This window comes from Carassius auratus, unplaced genomic scaffold (assembly GCF_003368295.1).
Source record: "Carassius auratus strain Wakin unplaced genomic scaffold, ASM336829v1 scaf_tig00215781, whole genome shotgun sequence".
Classification (NCBI taxonomy): domain Eukaryota; kingdom Metazoa; phylum Chordata; class Actinopteri; order Cypriniformes; family Cyprinidae; genus Carassius; species Carassius auratus.
In genome coordinates this window covers 14,006-30,804 of record NW_020528242.1, presented here as the reverse complement: position 1 = coordinate 30,804, position 16,799 = coordinate 14,006, and the positions used below count along the sequence as shown (strand labels likewise).

Genomic DNA, 16,799 nt, shown 5'->3' with positions numbered 1-16,799 from the left:
CTGTAAGTGTGTGAGAAAAGGAGGGAAAGAAATTAATAAAAATGTATTAAAAACAAAAAAGATCCATAAACATGGATGGATGGGAGGATGAAAATAGTTCTTTATTTGTTACACAATGTCAGAGGTACACAGTCCATGAAGAGTCCAACTGTAAATTTAATGCAAAGTCAAACTTCCAGGTGCTCACAGCTCCCTAAGAAATCCTTTTCCTTTGACATTGCTTAAAGGACATCAAATTTCATCTATCACAGCCAATAGTGAAATTTGTCAGGGTAGTGCCATATCTAATTTTTGTTTTAATATATTTAATATTTTAAGGTTTGCCGCTAAAATAAGCTTAGCAAAGTTTACAGATCACGTGTGGGCTGCCTCATCACTGTTACAGATGTTCTCTAAATGCTTCTGGGCAGATGAAGTGCCACCAGGTTTCTTGATGAAGTGTTTTGTGGCAGATTAAACATTAAATAATCCAGACCCCACATGAGAGGACAGGCTCTGAAACATGAAAAGCTTATTAATTTAAACAATAACAAAAGTGTTATTCATTTTGAATACTTCAGACTTGAGACTTGAAAGGTTTTGTTTGTTCCATTTATGATAGTCTTATTATCTGAGGTAACACAAAGGCTTTGATGTTTGATGTTTTAACTTTCAGATGTTTAGTCTAATTTGATTCAAAGAGCCAGGAATTGAGGGGGAACCTAATGATGCAGTCATAGTTTATTTCTCATACCTACCATTTATTAACAATAAAAATCAAAGTCTGAACTCATTTTTATATTGTGTTCATGAATTATTATTTGACTTTAATCTGTAGTGCGTAATTTATACTATATAAAATAGCTATATAAAATGACTTTAGAATTGATTATTTTTGGAAATCGAGTTTCTGTTTGAAAGTGGTACCTGCTGTTTCTTATGGCCTCCAGCAGAGGGCGAAGGAGACCCATGCTCATGTGAGGAAGGGGGCTCTTTCCACCTCTCTATCCCGTGGCAGATGTGTGTGTCTGGGGCAGGCAGGGGCAGAATGGACCTTATCTGATTAGCAGCAGTAATCCTGGAGTTGTCCAGCAGGTCCAGGCCTCCAGCAGAGAGAGGCAATGCTCCTGTAGAGCAAGGCAGGGAAGGGGGCCGTCTGGCTGGGCCACTGTGGGCTGGAGATCTGGGACTCTCTGTGAGGTGGGGCTTAAGGTATGGAACTATAGCACATTGGAAAGAGAGCGTGCTGACAAAGCAGGAGTTTGGTCTTGTCCTCAGTCATTTCCGTCTGTCGGCATACATGCCCCTCTCACTGTATGAGTCAGTGTTTTTCCTTTACTTACAAACACACACCTTGTGGGGAGACGACAACTGAGTGACAATATGCTGAGAAAGACAATTGAGGGTGTTGCTTAAACTATGGCAACTATTATATGCCATGGATTGAATTTATTACTAATTTTACAACATTCCTGCAATCATAATGTAATTTTCATCATAACCAACACTTCTGCCACTAAAGTTTTATTAAAAATTAATGTAATTGGTTACTAAGTAGACAAAAGTTTCAGCTGAGAGCAATAAAGAGCCATCAAGGAAAATTTAATTTGTTAAATAATAGTATTTTAATTGTGTGTTGTTTCCAGCAAAGGTGTTATTTTTCAAATTATGCAAGAAACATTGAAAATGTTATTTAATTTATGTAATTTAGTATCTCATCTATGAAAAAAAAAAAAAAAAGATTAGCAGGACAAATAAGTCCTGCGTTTTATTACTAAAATATTTGAAAATGTAATTTCGATCACATGATTTGAAATGTGGTGGACATTACATTGCGGTGGAAGTGAGTTCATGAGTTTCTGTGCTTCTGTGATTGTTGGATATTGTATGAATTGACAAATTAAACTGGTTAGCATGTGAAAAGTATGTTTGCGTTCTCCCCAGAGACAACATCTGCAGATGCACATTCATCTTTAGCATCCATTCTAAAGATTGAAAAATCATTAAAAAAAATTTTTTTCTCTCTTACGTCTTCTTCTTTGTGTAGCCTCTCCTACAGATCAGCATTACTACTATGAGAAACAGCAGTTTGCAGACAGTAAGTAATCCATCATCAAACAATTAACCTTTGTGTCAATGTTCATATTAGCTCATAATTTAAGAACATTGCATGTTACTGAAGCAACACTCATCTGGTTCCTAATTTAAATTGGGCTTCAGATGCCTGGGAAATGAAGTGCCCCATTAGTATAAATCTTGCAAATATTAAATATTATTTTTATATTATAATATTTTCCTGCAAATATTATACTATTATTTTTATTTTTTCTTTAACACTCATGAGCCTGACGCAACCTTAATGAAGAAGAAATAAATGAAAGAACACTACATATAAGGCTGCAAGTAAAATGATGGACAATTTGATGGCAATTTAACAAAATTTTGGACAGGAAATATGCATTTATAGTAATTCTGCAGACTTCATTAAGATCGAAGACAGCCGTCTTTTACAAAAAGTGTTCTGTTGATACCATGGTACAGTGATGCTTTTATCTTAATATCACGGTACTCAATGTTAGCTACTGTATTTCCACGTACCATAGATCTCCAAAGTACTATGAAGAATCCAATAATGTTACCACGGTACTATGTCCAAAAAAAACATGGTATTTTTTTTTGGTATGTTGAAGGTTTTGACCGGACCATTTCCTTCAGCTTCACATTTAACCACTTCAAAATTACAGGGTTTTTTCTTTGCTTTTCAGTTTTTTTATTTGTTTTAAGACAAGTATAGCTTTATTCTGCCCCTTTTTAATGTACTGACTCTCTTATGTTGTTGTGAGATGTTCACTGCCAGTATGGCCAGTGTCTTCCCACTGCAATGACCAGTTACCTCCTACCCGCTCACCCTGCTGGTGGGGTAACTCCTGTTGCCCTCGAGAAAAACACAAACACCCTTATCAGAAGACACAGACCCGTCCCCCTCTCGCCCCCTCTCCTTCATTTGCATTCATTTATTTCTGCATCCTCTTACTCCTAAAAGGCAGGAGATGTTTCTTAATGGTGTAGAAATAATAATAAAAAAAAACCTGATTGGATTTGATTGCAGAATCTTTAAGAAAATAAATAACAGACCTCCTCCATTTCCTTGGGTCCCTGTCCCGGATGAATGTATTAATGCATAAATGCAAACGCATACTCACAGATTGAACTCAGCCGAGAATTCTATTAACGTTTCTTTCTCTTTTTTTCCCCCTTCGCTGGTTTGCTCCAGAGGGAAACAGGGACGGAGATCTAAGCGGAAATTTGGGGGGCTTTGTGAGCGGAACGAGGCATTTTGGAGTGGCGTATTTAATGTGTTTAATATGTTATGGTAACTTTGAGTTCTTCCCTCGGGTGGCTGTGCTAACTCAGGGAGCGCTGATTGAATGAGGCCTTACACTGAATTTAGTCTCTGTTGCGCTGTTAGTTAATATTTTGCTTTTAAATCCCTTCTGTCTGCAACATGGAAAAAAAATCATGAAAGTAAATATTTTAGCTAATGAAAATAGAGAAATGTTTTAAACATTAAAAGAAAGAGGAAGTTTATTATCCTCGCTTTGCGTTAAAATGTTAATTTTCGAGTTTTATTTGGAAGAAATACAGTTAGTTTAAAAAATAATAATAATTTTAGTTACCAAATAGTATTTTTTTCTTTACTTTTTAAAACTCGCTTTAAATTAACTTATTTAATAAAATATTTATAAATTTATATAAATATATATACGAAATGTTAAAATAAATAAAAATGTTAACAATGCTAATAAAATTTGAATTCATCTTAAAATATAAAAAGCCACCATAAACTTGTATGATAAAATAAATATAATAATTTAAACATTGTAAAGTGAAGATAAACCTTAAAAGACATTTAAAAATGATCAGTTAGGACTGTGATTCAACTTGAAGCCAAATGGGATGAGACTTTCTTAAATTTTTTTAACAATCAATTATTTTCCTATTGATTCCAGTTTATGTGTCACATGTGTTTGTACCCAAATCATCATCAGGATTGAAATGAGTGGATTTAATTCTTGAGCTGTCAGCTCAGATTCATTTGTAGGGTGATCTCAGGTGGAGCTGTATTTCAGGGTCAATTCTCTTCACCCTTAAAACCCACAAACACAAAAACACATTCTTTCGGCTGTCTTTTATTGCTTCTTTCTGGCCTCAGATGACGTCGCGTTTCATTCCGGTGTCCTCTCCCTCTCTTTCTGTCACTCAGGTCGAGGTTACCCTTGGTTCCTTAGTAACCGTCATCCGGAGAAGCTGCGTGATGCCCTAAAGGAACTAGAGGTATTTGTTTACATTTCCTTCCGTCTGATTAACAAATAGGAGCATTCTCTTTCTCTTTCTCTCTCTCTCTCCTCATAAGGAAAGAGAAAATCCCCCCGACCTCTCTCGCTCGTGCTCTCTCAGCACCTGTGTGGGTGCCTCTCTGTCATCGTGGGGGATATTTGAGGGGGATGATTGGGACTGTGAGCTGGCTCTCCCTCTCTGCCTCTGGCTCTCTCACACAAACCTAGCTTTGTTCAGTCCAACTCGGGCTCATTTTTGCTGCCTCTCAATATCTGAAACTGGAAACATCCTTCAAAACCTGACCCTGAAAACTCTCAGACGGCATCTACTCATTCCTACTGCACATTCTCTGTCTCTCTTTCTCTCAGGAGCTGCTGCAGTCATGCCCGGTCATGAGTGTCAGATGGAGAAGCAAACAGTGCCGTCAGGTACGTTACCCAGCATGCACCAGTACCCAGCAGGCATCAGGCCTTCTTGGCCTGAGTTGGCTCATGTAGATGTAGAGGTCAGACAATAAGCATATGCAGACTGTTTGTGTCTGATACTCTTAGGGAATTTATCTCTGGGATCAAAAAGGATTCCCTTCCCAAGCACATCACTGTAGCCCAACAGTTTTCCTTTCAGTGTGGAAGAATTCTTCAGCCACATGTGCACACATTTTCAGCACATAGTATAGTGCTTGATTTCAGATGTTTTAAAGGGCAGGGAGACTAAACTACGTTTTTTTTCTGTGGTCAGAGATGGTTTTTACCTGCACAGTAGTCTGATTGGACAATGCAACCTTTATCACCTTTTGACATTGTACAGAGATGACATTCCCCCTAATTTCAGTCAAGATGTTGTCAGACAGCTATTTTTAAAGGGATTAAGGGGAAGATATTTTGCTATTTTTGTCCAATTTATGGAAAGTTAATGAGACCCAAAACAAGCTCTAAAAATGAAGACGTTACGGTGACTTAATAGCATGTTTCTATTATTAATCATGGTTTAAAATTGTAATCACAAATATATTTTCAAATTGATGTGGAAAATTATTTTGTAATTTTAAAATATCTGTTATTTCATATTTTTATTTCGGGAGATAAAATGAGTAATTTAAACTTCTACATTAAATTAAACTTCTAATGCAGAACTAATGTCAAACCTTATTTGCTCCTCATTGATATAGTTTTTGGGTGCATGCGTTGATAAGTGTTTTGAGCTGGAGCTTGAAAGGTTTTACTTTGATAATATTGATCCAAACAGATGAAACTACCTTTTAAAATATCTCCTGTCGTGTTCTTTTCATTTTTTGCAGAATATGGCGCAATATTCATTTGAACAGTTTCTTTGAATGCAATTTCCTGGTACTCTTGTTTAAGAGTCAGAATTTCTGAAACATTATGACTCTTTGAATGTTCGTTACTGTGTGTGTAGCTGCTGTTGAGGTCAGGTGTGTTGGTGACCCTTATTCAGGGCGGAGCTCAGGCTGAACGGGTGGCCATTGACAGAACTCTGGTGGGGCACTACCTGCTGACACCATCAGCGATGGTGAGTAAATGCACACTTGCACACTACCCTCACTCTATCCTTTCTTTTCTGTCTCTCCTCTTCTTGTCTCTACCCCCTCTCCTTGCAGTTTCTCTCACTGCTCATTTTCCCATCATGGGCCTGGGCAGCATGCACACCCACAGGTCATGAACGTCAGTCCATTCTGTTTCTCCCTCTTCCATTACTCCCAATAGAAGTTGGAAAGGCACAGAAAATTCACACACACACACACACACACACACGTCAAGGTTCCTTCTGAATCTCAGGGGAATCTGGCATGGCTTCTTGTCTTTTTCCTTGTTTGTGAAACTGGACACTATCCCAAATCTGCTAATTATTTTCTCATATCATGTATTGTTTAGAGCTTATGTGGCTAATGCTCTCTGTGCCAGGTCTCTAGATACCTGACAAACCTCTCTCGCTCTCTTTTTCTCTCTCACTCTGCCAGCCCACCCCTTCCCTTTTCGTAGTAGCCCCCCATAGAGTGCCATTCAGGCCTCCAGAGCCTCTAATTACCAAAGTAATTATGTGTGTGTGTGTGAGAGAGAGAAAGAGTGTAAGGGAAGGGGTGCCAGGAGGGCTTCTACATCTGTCACTTATTCAGCTAGTTTCACACACGCAGTCAGACCTGTTGTGGCCTTGATGAAGTTACTTTGTGAGTGCTGTAGTACAAAGAGAGAAATCGAAAACTTTGATTGGCCTATGATTGTGATGGACACACATTTCTGACCCACAAATGATCTGTTCTGCATCTATAGCTGTTTAATTAGTACAGGTTAAGATGTTTTAAGATGTATATGGACAGCCAGACAATGATAAGAGAATCTTTAGAGAATGATCTATAATTTAAGAACCAAATTATCCGCCATCATTGAATATTCTATTATATTTTTCTAGAAATTAATATCACTGCTTGTAAGTGTTTCAGGCAATGCTGTAAACATGTTTTAAAGGAATGGAGCATTAACTAACTAAGCAGATTTATTCTGGTTTAACCCACTGCTCACATGTTCCAAAACCTGTTTACTAGCCCCTGGACACAAATTTTGAATATTTTTGGAAGGATTATCATTGAATCTTCCCCTTATTTGGCCATGATTACTGAACACTAATACATCAGTATGTTTTCTGGAATTTTTGTAATCTTTTAAAAGCCTTCTGAATATTCCATGTTTTTCTTTTATGTTTTTGTTTTCCAAAGGAAAAATATGTCATGTAAATCATCAGTTTTAATTTGGTAGAGTGTATTGTTTACACTTAGCTTTTCCAGATCACTATTGAGCCTCTTAAAATGGCAACAAACAATAAACAATAAACTTTGATTTAGGCACAAATTATTCTTTCAATTTTAAAAAATATATGCCATTTCCTAATGCACAGTACATCAGCATTTTAAGTTTGACTTTTGTTCAAGATCTTATGCAAATGTGCATGTTTTCTTTTGTAATTGTAGACTTGGTGAAGTAAAACTTAAAAATGATGGTAAAATTACTGCATTTAACACGCTTTTCCTTTTAAATGAGCTCCCTTTTATGCTTGAATGTGAGATGATTCATAATTACTGCAGAAGAACCGATATTCCGTCTCTAATTGCTGTTAAGGTTGGAAATTCCAGCCCTGAAAATCATCCTCAACGAAACCTGCTTCTCTGAATGGCTTGTGTTAATTTTTCTGCCATTTAATTGGTTTCATAAACAGATTAATTTTTTAGGAAGGGAAGGTTAATTGCTAATCACAGTGTGGAGAGCTTGTCAACAGTTTCACTGCAAATGTCTGTTCAACATGAAAGCTGCATACCCTACAGGCTTTACAGTCTCTCTTTCTCTTCTGTGACTCCTTATTAGTCTCTTAAACTCCTGCCCTGACTCAAACAGTAATGGAAATGATTTGTTTTGTGTATTTCTGTGTGGGTCAGACTTTACCTACATTGTGGGGACCAAATGTCCTCACAAGGATAGAAAATCCTGAAATCACAGCATTATTTGAACTATCCAACAGTTGATTTGGTAGGCTATGTAGGTAACCACGAAGGTTAGATAAAAGAGCTTTGGACCATAAATATGTCATTAGGTATGTGTTAAAACAGTACAAGTCAAAGGAAAGTACCCACCATGAAATACACACGTTTTGAGGGATGTTACTTTGACTTTTGCTACAAATTTGTTCCAGTAAATTGTTGGGGGCATTTGGGGACATCATTGTTTGAAAGAATTATGCAAAAATTAAGCAAAAAGCTTTTCTACTTAAGCAAAAAGCTGATCTGCCCAGAGTAAGTTAGCATTTGAGTGAAGCTGTAGTCTCACAAGGTCATAAGAGTTTTGACCTTTAACCTTTATCTGTGATTTTCAGCGGTGATCGGCGATCGCTTCCTGCTATTCACACTGATGGAGAGGAGTCAGTTGTGTCAGGTTTACCTGAACAGGAAGAACCTGAGCTCACCTGAGCTAGTACGACACATGCTGCGGAGATTAAGGTAATGCACACACACACACACACACATACATGCCCATACCTTTTACACACACATCTATTGAACACTCGCCCAAAGATATACATGCGCAAGCTCTTCAATGCACACGCATTAGCACATTTTAGGAGGAAAGGCAGCACAGCCTCTACTGCTTTCAATTAAAAAGCTTTAATGAGGCTGGTCTGGCTCTTTCCACAGGGCTTTTAGCTCTAATAATTGCCTGGCTTTACTTGCTTTCTTTTACCACTGGGACAGGTAACACTCTGATTACTGGAGCTCCTCTCTAATGCACACCTGTGGGGAACATCAGGTCCAAACACACAGCACTCCTGTCTTTATAGAGACATTACATGCTTTATGACAGTACATCTGTATATGCCTGATAAATGTTCTTCCCTCTTTCTCTATTTTTTTCTTAATTACAGAAACCTGCAAAAATTTGAAGGTTTTTTATTTAAAAAGGGCAGATAGTTGGATATCATTGTGTAATTGCTGTACAATTCTAATTGTTATGCATAAAAAAAAAAAAAAAATTTGAGAAGCATTGACTACACAAAGCAGTTTTTCAGTGTGGGTATTACACACTGGTTTCCCAAATCAAAGATATTGCTAGAACCTGAACAGAAGGAGCCTAAGTAATTTTCTATTTTGAGATAAATGAAATCTGAAAGTGAAAAATTGTACATGTGCATTTATTGCATCGTCAGATATTTTATCTAAAAAAAAAAACTATATATATATATATATATATATATATATATATATATATATATATGTATGTGTGTGTGTGTGTGTGTGTGTGTTTGTGTGTGTGTGTGTGTGTGTGTGTTATTTTATATTGTATTATATTAAAACATTTTAATGATAATGTTATATATATATATTTTTAAATAAATTAATGCTTTTATTCAGCAAGGATGCATTAAATCAACATTGTTAAGACATTGCTACAATGTTAAACTTTCTGCTTATCAAATAATTCTAAAGTGCATAAGTTTTAACATAAAATTAAATGAGAGGATCTGAATGATTCACAGTCACAATCACAGAAATAAATTATATTTTCAATAAAATATTTTAAAATAGAAAAACGTTATTTTAATCTGTAGTAATATATCTCAATGTTAATGTTATTTTATTTTATTTTTAACTTTTAGAAGGTAGAGTATACTGTATATTTCATTAGTTCTTGGATTTCCTGGCAATCATACCCATGACCTTGGCGTTGCTTGCACCATGCTCTACTGTTTGAGCCAGAGGAACAGAAGATGTACTATCTATATTGTAAGATGTGACCATTATTACTGCTCTGTAAAATTGGTCACAGCTATGCAGTCTGTCGCTAGCAGAGCAGTGGTGTGGGGGTTGGAGGGTGAGGTTAAATAAATCTCCCTCTCTTCAGAGGAAACGAAGGTGATCACTCCATTCTCTATTCTCCATCCCATTCATTCAATGGCTTTCCAAATCAACTTGTATAAAAAAAACATTCATAACGGAATTTAAGAGGAAAAAAAATCTTTATTCGTTTTCTTTTTGAAAGCATTAACCTCGTTTTAATGGGCCGGAGACCAAGTGTGCGGAGATCACAATTTGGATGAGTCTGATTATGGACTAAACACAATACATAAATACATCAGGCTCTTAACACCCTCCGCACCCGGACATTATCGCATTACTGGAGCGCTTTGTTGCGACGGCAGCCTGAGTATGAAAGCAATCTCTCCTGCGGTGTGGCTGGCTCCAGCAGCATGGCTCTGATAAGGGGGACCATAGACCCCCCCACCCACCCTCGCCCAAACCCTGCCCTCCCTCCCGACACCACCCCAGCCCACCACACACCCCCCATCCCAGCCGGGCCGGCCCCATCCACTGACTGCTCCACTGGACTAAGCTTTGAGCCTAATCCTCCAGAAAGAGGGGCTGATTATTGCTGACCAGCAAGCACATGCGAGATGGGGAATCAAGTTTTGGGGGAGGGCAGAAAGAGACAGAGAGAGATTAATTTTCTCACAGTCTGTACTGGTTTACTTTGTTTTTTGTTTATTTATTAATCTTATAGAAATCATTTTCATGCTTGATGATACTTAACATACGTGATTAGTCTGTACAGGTGCAGTCTGTGAAGGTCAAGGTTAAATGATGAACAGTTTTTGTTGTCATGGACAGACTGTGGTACATTTCTATTCCTCATTATTGTGTGCAGATAGAGTTGTTGACATAAAGAGAGACTCCGTGTTTGCTTTCTTGATAAGGCTTTTCAGAATGAAGTATATGGAAATGACTGCTATTATGTTGCATGAATAGGCACTGACTCTATAAGAGCCATATCGTATTTTCATGCCATTTATTCATACTATGGGCTGCATTAAGGGCCTGGAAAAAAAATCTGCTTTAAAACCTCAGCCCGGAACTGCTGAAATAGCACATGATGAGTCTCTGCAGATTTGAGATAGAATTTAATGCGAAGGTATGAGACAGTGGTGGTGTAAGAGAAAATACCGCTCCTTACTGAACTATTATTGCAGTCCCATAAAGAGATAGTGGATTTAACGCCCCTTTAAAGGAACTAGTTTTGAATGCCTCAATTATTATGTCTGTGTTTAGGCTAGACAGTCCTCAGTGACTAAAGATGTTTGTGCATCAGCCAAACGGCAGGTGTGTCTCAATCAGGTGTGGCTCATTTTAATAAAATTTGGTAGTCAGACATAGTCGGCAGCAAAACACTGGCCTGCGCTTTATTAGAAACCTGTATTTTTGGGTGGTTTTGGGAATTATCTAGGCTGCAAATTGCTGATGTATCTTAGATTCTGAGTTATTGATTGAGCAATTATAGAGCAATTACATTTTTATTTTTCTTCCATAGTATTTTCCTGCAGAATCAAATTCTGGTTCAGTCCTGCCACACTGGAAGCAGAACAAATGTGGCTGTTTCAAATGAATTTAATAAAACCCAACAAAAAATAACAATGCCTTGTTACCCAGAGCCATTCAGGGCACATTAATAAAGCAGCATGCAAGAGTTGGGGTCATGTTTTATAGATGTTTTGTGGTCTGATTCCTTTACGGTTGCTGTTCTTCCACAGGTTTCGTTGGTGGATTACCTGGTGGAGAATGGTGCGTGGAGCGCCGTGTGGGGCTGAACCGGACGCAGGATGTGGTCATGTGCTGGTGGCCCCTCTGTAACGAGGAGGTTAGGCCTTGGTCTCCCGTCCCTAGTGCAGTGGACAGGGCCAACCTAGTGCTGCTCGCCTGCTCAGATAAACCAGGGCTTACGGTAAGCAGACACTGACATTCCATCAGGGTTGTTCTTTTATCTCTGTCTGAACTAATATTTTTTGGGTGATGAAATTGAATGAGGTGAGAGCAGGATTCTTGACAAATGTGAAGGTCAGATAAGAACCAGGGTGTGACCTCCTAAATAATATAAATACTTTTAATAATACCTTCCCAATGCTCTGCTGCTCAAGGTTTCGGAAGGATTGTGAATCCCTTTTTCGCCCCAGTCTTTTTGTCCCATTTTACCTTTCTTTTTTTCTTTTGTCATGCTTTACCAATCACCATTGTGTTTCTCAGTGAGCAGCTGTAACTTGCAGACTGTCCACTTGAACTTTTTCCTTAGGTGAACAGCCAGCCTTTGACCTTTCACCCCCTTCCTGTGTAGCTGACACTCTTTCATTGTAGTATGTGTTCTGCTCTGACAGCTATGCAGAGGCAGACCTGCCAACCTGTATGCTTTTTGCGTACCTGCTACACATTTTGACCTCAAAGTACGCTGGTACGATTTGTCACCCTAAACTATGCAAAAAATATAGAGATATACATTTTTGCTCGTATTGCCCAGCCTTATACAGAAGTGTACTGTAGTTTTAATTAAAGTGTACTGAAGTTTTTTTTTTAAATAGCATAAAAAATTTATAAATAGCAAAAATTAACTAAACAGTTACGGTAAACAATAAAAAAAACTGTAAAAAGTAAAACTGTAAACTGTTTACCCCCACTCCAACACCCATGGTACCCCAAAAAAATCCAAGGTTGGCAGGTCTGCAGAGGTGCAAAAAAACTATAAATAAAAAAAAAGTTTCCTTGAGTTTAGCTATTTTTTGCATATAAAATAGAACTGCATTTTTTTCTTTAAAGGTACCACTCATTTTATATGTCACACTTTATATTCTAGCAGTAGCAGTGTGACCCTGGGCCACATAACCAGTTTTAAGTGTACATTTTTAGAAATTTAAATTTATAAATCTAAGCTTTTCAATGATTTATGGTTTATTAGGATTGGATAATAATTGGCCGAGATACAACTGTTTGAAAACCTGGAATCTGAGGGTGCAAAAAAATCCAAATACTGAGAAAATCGCCTTTGAAGTTGCCCAAATGAATTCTTAGCGATGCATATTACTAATCAAAAATTTATTTTTGTTATATTTACGGTAGGAAATTTACAAAATATCTTCATGGAGCATGATCTGTACTTAATATCCTAATGACGATAATTTTGACACATACAATGATTTTTTGGCTATTGCTGAAAATATAGCCCAGCTACTTAAGACTGGTTTTGTGTTCAGGGTCACATATGTTCACATATACATATATATTTAATTATTATTATTATTATTTTTAGTTTACTCAGTAATCAATTTTCATTATTTTTAACTATTCAATTGGTTGTGTGATCTGAACATCGCAGCCCCATGCAGTGAAACAAAATAAAACATGTACTGTAAAGTACAGTACAGTAAAAGTACTGTAAAAAAATTTAGACTGATGACTGATCTTTGGGAGCAACAGTGCTAGTGTGACGATTTTTATTTACTTTTAGTGAAAATGCTTTATTTGATCGAGCACCTGCCTAAAGTTTCTGGATGTATCCATATTATATATATGGTCTGTCCATTTCTCCATCTCTACTGTACATTCCAGTGCCTCTCATCACTGTTTAATGTTGGATGGCTGTGATTCAAAAATCAGCAAGCAATGCTTAAGCTCCCAACGTTAGACTCTGGTTTTAAGCATATGCAAAATCTCCACTCGCAGAGCAGTGGATGAGAGAGACGGGTAAACAGAGCTGCCTTTCCAATCATAAATGCACCAAATGAAAACAAACAAGGGGGAGAAAATTGCTAAGTAAAAAAATAAAAGCGGGCAGCATGGAACGACACTGGATTGCTCTGGTTAGAAATGAACCCTGGATTTATCCTGGGCCTTCACCTATTTATTCTCTCTCTCTTTGTCTCTCTCTCTCTCTCTCTCTCTCTCTCTCATTTTTCTACGGTTAAAAAAAACATTAAAGTGTCTCTTGCCTTCATCGTTTCTAATTAAAGTGTTTGTTGTCATTTTCAGATCCATAGTGTGAAATCAAGCTAGCAGTTTATGTAAGACCCGAGCGGTGAATCAAACGGTTCGCTCGGCGCACAGACACACACTTCAATCAATTCTGCCTCATATATATGTTCCCTTTGTTAAGTTTGCTATCTGCATGCTAAACCCATTTTCTGCTTAGTCTTCAGCATTTAAAAAGTACGCTTTCTTTCCCTATGTGGTCTTAATTCTTACCCCTCTCAGATAAGCACTGCCAAGAGACACACGGGGAAAAACACTCATACACACTCTTATTTATGCAAACGTTTAACATTTTTAATCAATTCCCCAGTTCCTGGAATTTTATGATTTTAATAAAAATAATTTTTTATTCATACACTTATTTTGCATGTTGAGGTGTTATGTTTTCAGCAAGCATTTGACATCTCTCTCTTTTTTCTTTTCTTTTTTTTTTGATAGTTGTTTTGCATATTGGGGTGGTTATGTTTTTCGTACTCATGAGTTGTTGCTGAATATCCTGTTATCTCTCTCAAAACACTTCTCTTTTCATTCGTTTGATCTGCATATTTACCAGGCATCTGTACTTTGTACACAAATTTTCTCACATTTCTTGTGTCTTGAACCTAACACATATTGTCCTTTTCACTCAATGTAGAGCGAGAGCAGAAATAGTTTCAGAGTTTTTAGGCCTGTGTGAAAAGTACTCCAGACATCACACACTGAACGTGGAGTGAGTGACTTTCAGGGACGACCACTTTTTTTAAAGAATTCCTTGAGTAAATGTCACAAATGGTTCTTGGGCAAACTAAATGTTGTGCTGCTTAATTTTTGAAGATTCATTGATGAATAGAAAGTAAAAAAAAAGCATTTATTTGAAATAGAAATATTTTGATACGTTATATCTGTCTTCACTTATGATCCAAGCTGATGAAAAATTGACACAGCCACCTTTTTTGACTGCATTATTTATGCTTCTACTGTATTTATTCTCCTCTTCCCCCCCCCCCAATGTATTCCTTATCAAGCGTCTCTCTGTCAGTGTTGATTCGATTTTAGAAGCCTCATGTGGAATGGTTTCAATCTCTGTCATTTTTCTGCGCATGGCTGCTGTTATGATTCCTGACCATGTTATATGTGACGAGAAAAGGTCCAAGTGGAATGTGATTTCTCGGGTTAAATTCTTGGGCAGGTGCAGGTGCAGTAGAGCGAATGCTTCTGTGTTGATTTCATGCCACAGAGGCCTGACAAGCATCTGAGTAGTGCAGACACACACACACACACATTTACACACACCAGAAGAGCAGAGACTCAGCAGCAAGAACTTTCATAGATTGCCTTCATCATCATCTCCCTCTCTCACTGTCCCCCTCTCTCCCTCTCTCTTACTCTCTCTCACTGTTTGCTCTCTGAGCTGGAAAATTGGCTCAAAGAGCTCTACTGCTGTGAACAAGGCCTGCTGCTCAGCTGGACCTCTTTGGGTTTATCTTTCAAGCTGCAAAAGAAAGTCCGGAGAAGAGAAGAAAAGAAAAGAATAGTTTTGACCAGTGACTGAAACCAATAACTAACAGAGACTCACTTACCACTGTTCTCTCTCTCTCTCTCTCTCTCTCTCTCTCTCTCTCTCTCTCTCTCTCTCTCGCTCTCCCTCTTTTTCTAGCTCTCCCTTACCCCCCGCCCAATAAAAAACCTCCCTAACTTACGAAGATGCCATTTGTCTTTGTGAAATTGAATCTGTAAATGTTTCAGTGGCAGCTGTGGGATTTGCGGTGTGTGTGTGTGTGTGTGTGTGAATGAAGGTCTTAAGAAGGATCACTCTGTGAAGATGTTAAAATCTTTGTGGTGGGTGGGAGAAAGACCCTCAAAATTTCCCCTAGTGCTGAGGTCAACATACTGCCTCTCAACCGGCTCTCCTCTATTTCTTCACCTTTTTGTTTTTGTTTAGTGTTACCGTGGCAAAGAGCTTAGCGCTTCCTCTCTATGGCTATCTATTGCTACTAAAACCAATAAAGCAGTGTAAGGATTGTGGAATTTCTCTGTAGTTCCTGATCGCACCTTTGGTCCGTGATTTTACACGCACAACAAAGCACAATGTCATTCAAGACATTTAAATGTGTGTATTATTAGCCAGAATAGTATCTGTAGCACTACCTAGCATGGAATTAGCAAAGCATTAGCCTTGAGAGGTCACAAATTTTGTCCTGAGCTACAAGCTGACCAACTTAAAATGGCCTGAAAAGGTGTTCAACCTAGCTAGTTTTTTACTAGCTTAGTGCTAGTGGGGTCAACATTATCGTAGTATTAGCCAAAGCAGTTGGGGCGTTGGTCTTTTGCTAGCGTGGTCAGTGGGGTGTTGGTTCTGAGCCCGGGCCCAGCTGTGGACAGGCCAAGAATGGGGGCCTCTGTGGCTGGGGCAGGTGTGTCTCAGCGGGGCCTGGCTCTGTGGAGATCTGGCACTGTTCCGGATCTCCCCTCTGTGCTGTCAGCAACTTCTCTCCCGCCCTCTCACTAAACCCCTCTCACCCCCTGGGGTGCAGCGGGAGTCGGCCCAGGGGGGATTACAGCTAAAAAAAAAAAAAGACAAAAAAAAACCTCATCCCTGCTTTCACAGAAACCATCAGCAAGCCCGCTTAACTCAGTCTCCTACGCTGGCGCACACGCCACGGTTCTGTGCCAGCCCATCGCTCTCAGTCTCTCTCTCACCGCACCATCTGCACCAGAAACACACTTACTACAGGTAAACCCAAACTTCCTGCATGCTGCCGTCTGATAGGACACTTCTTAAGCGGTTTGTGTGCACATTTTGAGGTTAAATCTCCAAACAAATTTGATCAACATATGTGTTGAGCCTGTTATTTCTACAGTCTCAGCGATGGCAGAGCCTATGCTGAATATTTACTTGTTCAAAATGTTTGAAACTTTTGGTTTACCTGTGGTTCTTCAAGACCGCCTGTGTCTTTCTCTGGTTCTCTTTTACCTCGCAGTGGGTTATCTCTAATATATATTTTGTATACTTGTGTATATAATTTGAGAATTTAATTTAGCTACACATTTTTCTAAGACTTGTGGCATAGCAGAGTGCATGCTTTAATGCATTGAGCTGTGGTGGACAAAGTTTTTTATTTATTTTGTATTTATAATCTTTTTCAATAATAGTTTA

General features: G+C 38.2%; 1 pseudogene; it reads left to right on the top strand.

Moving 5' to 3' along the window:
- Positions 1–16,799, top strand: part of LOC113095738 (WD repeat-containing and planar cell polarity effector protein fritz homolog) — a 42,770-nt pseudogene that overhangs the window by 13,517 nt on the left and 12,454 nt on the right.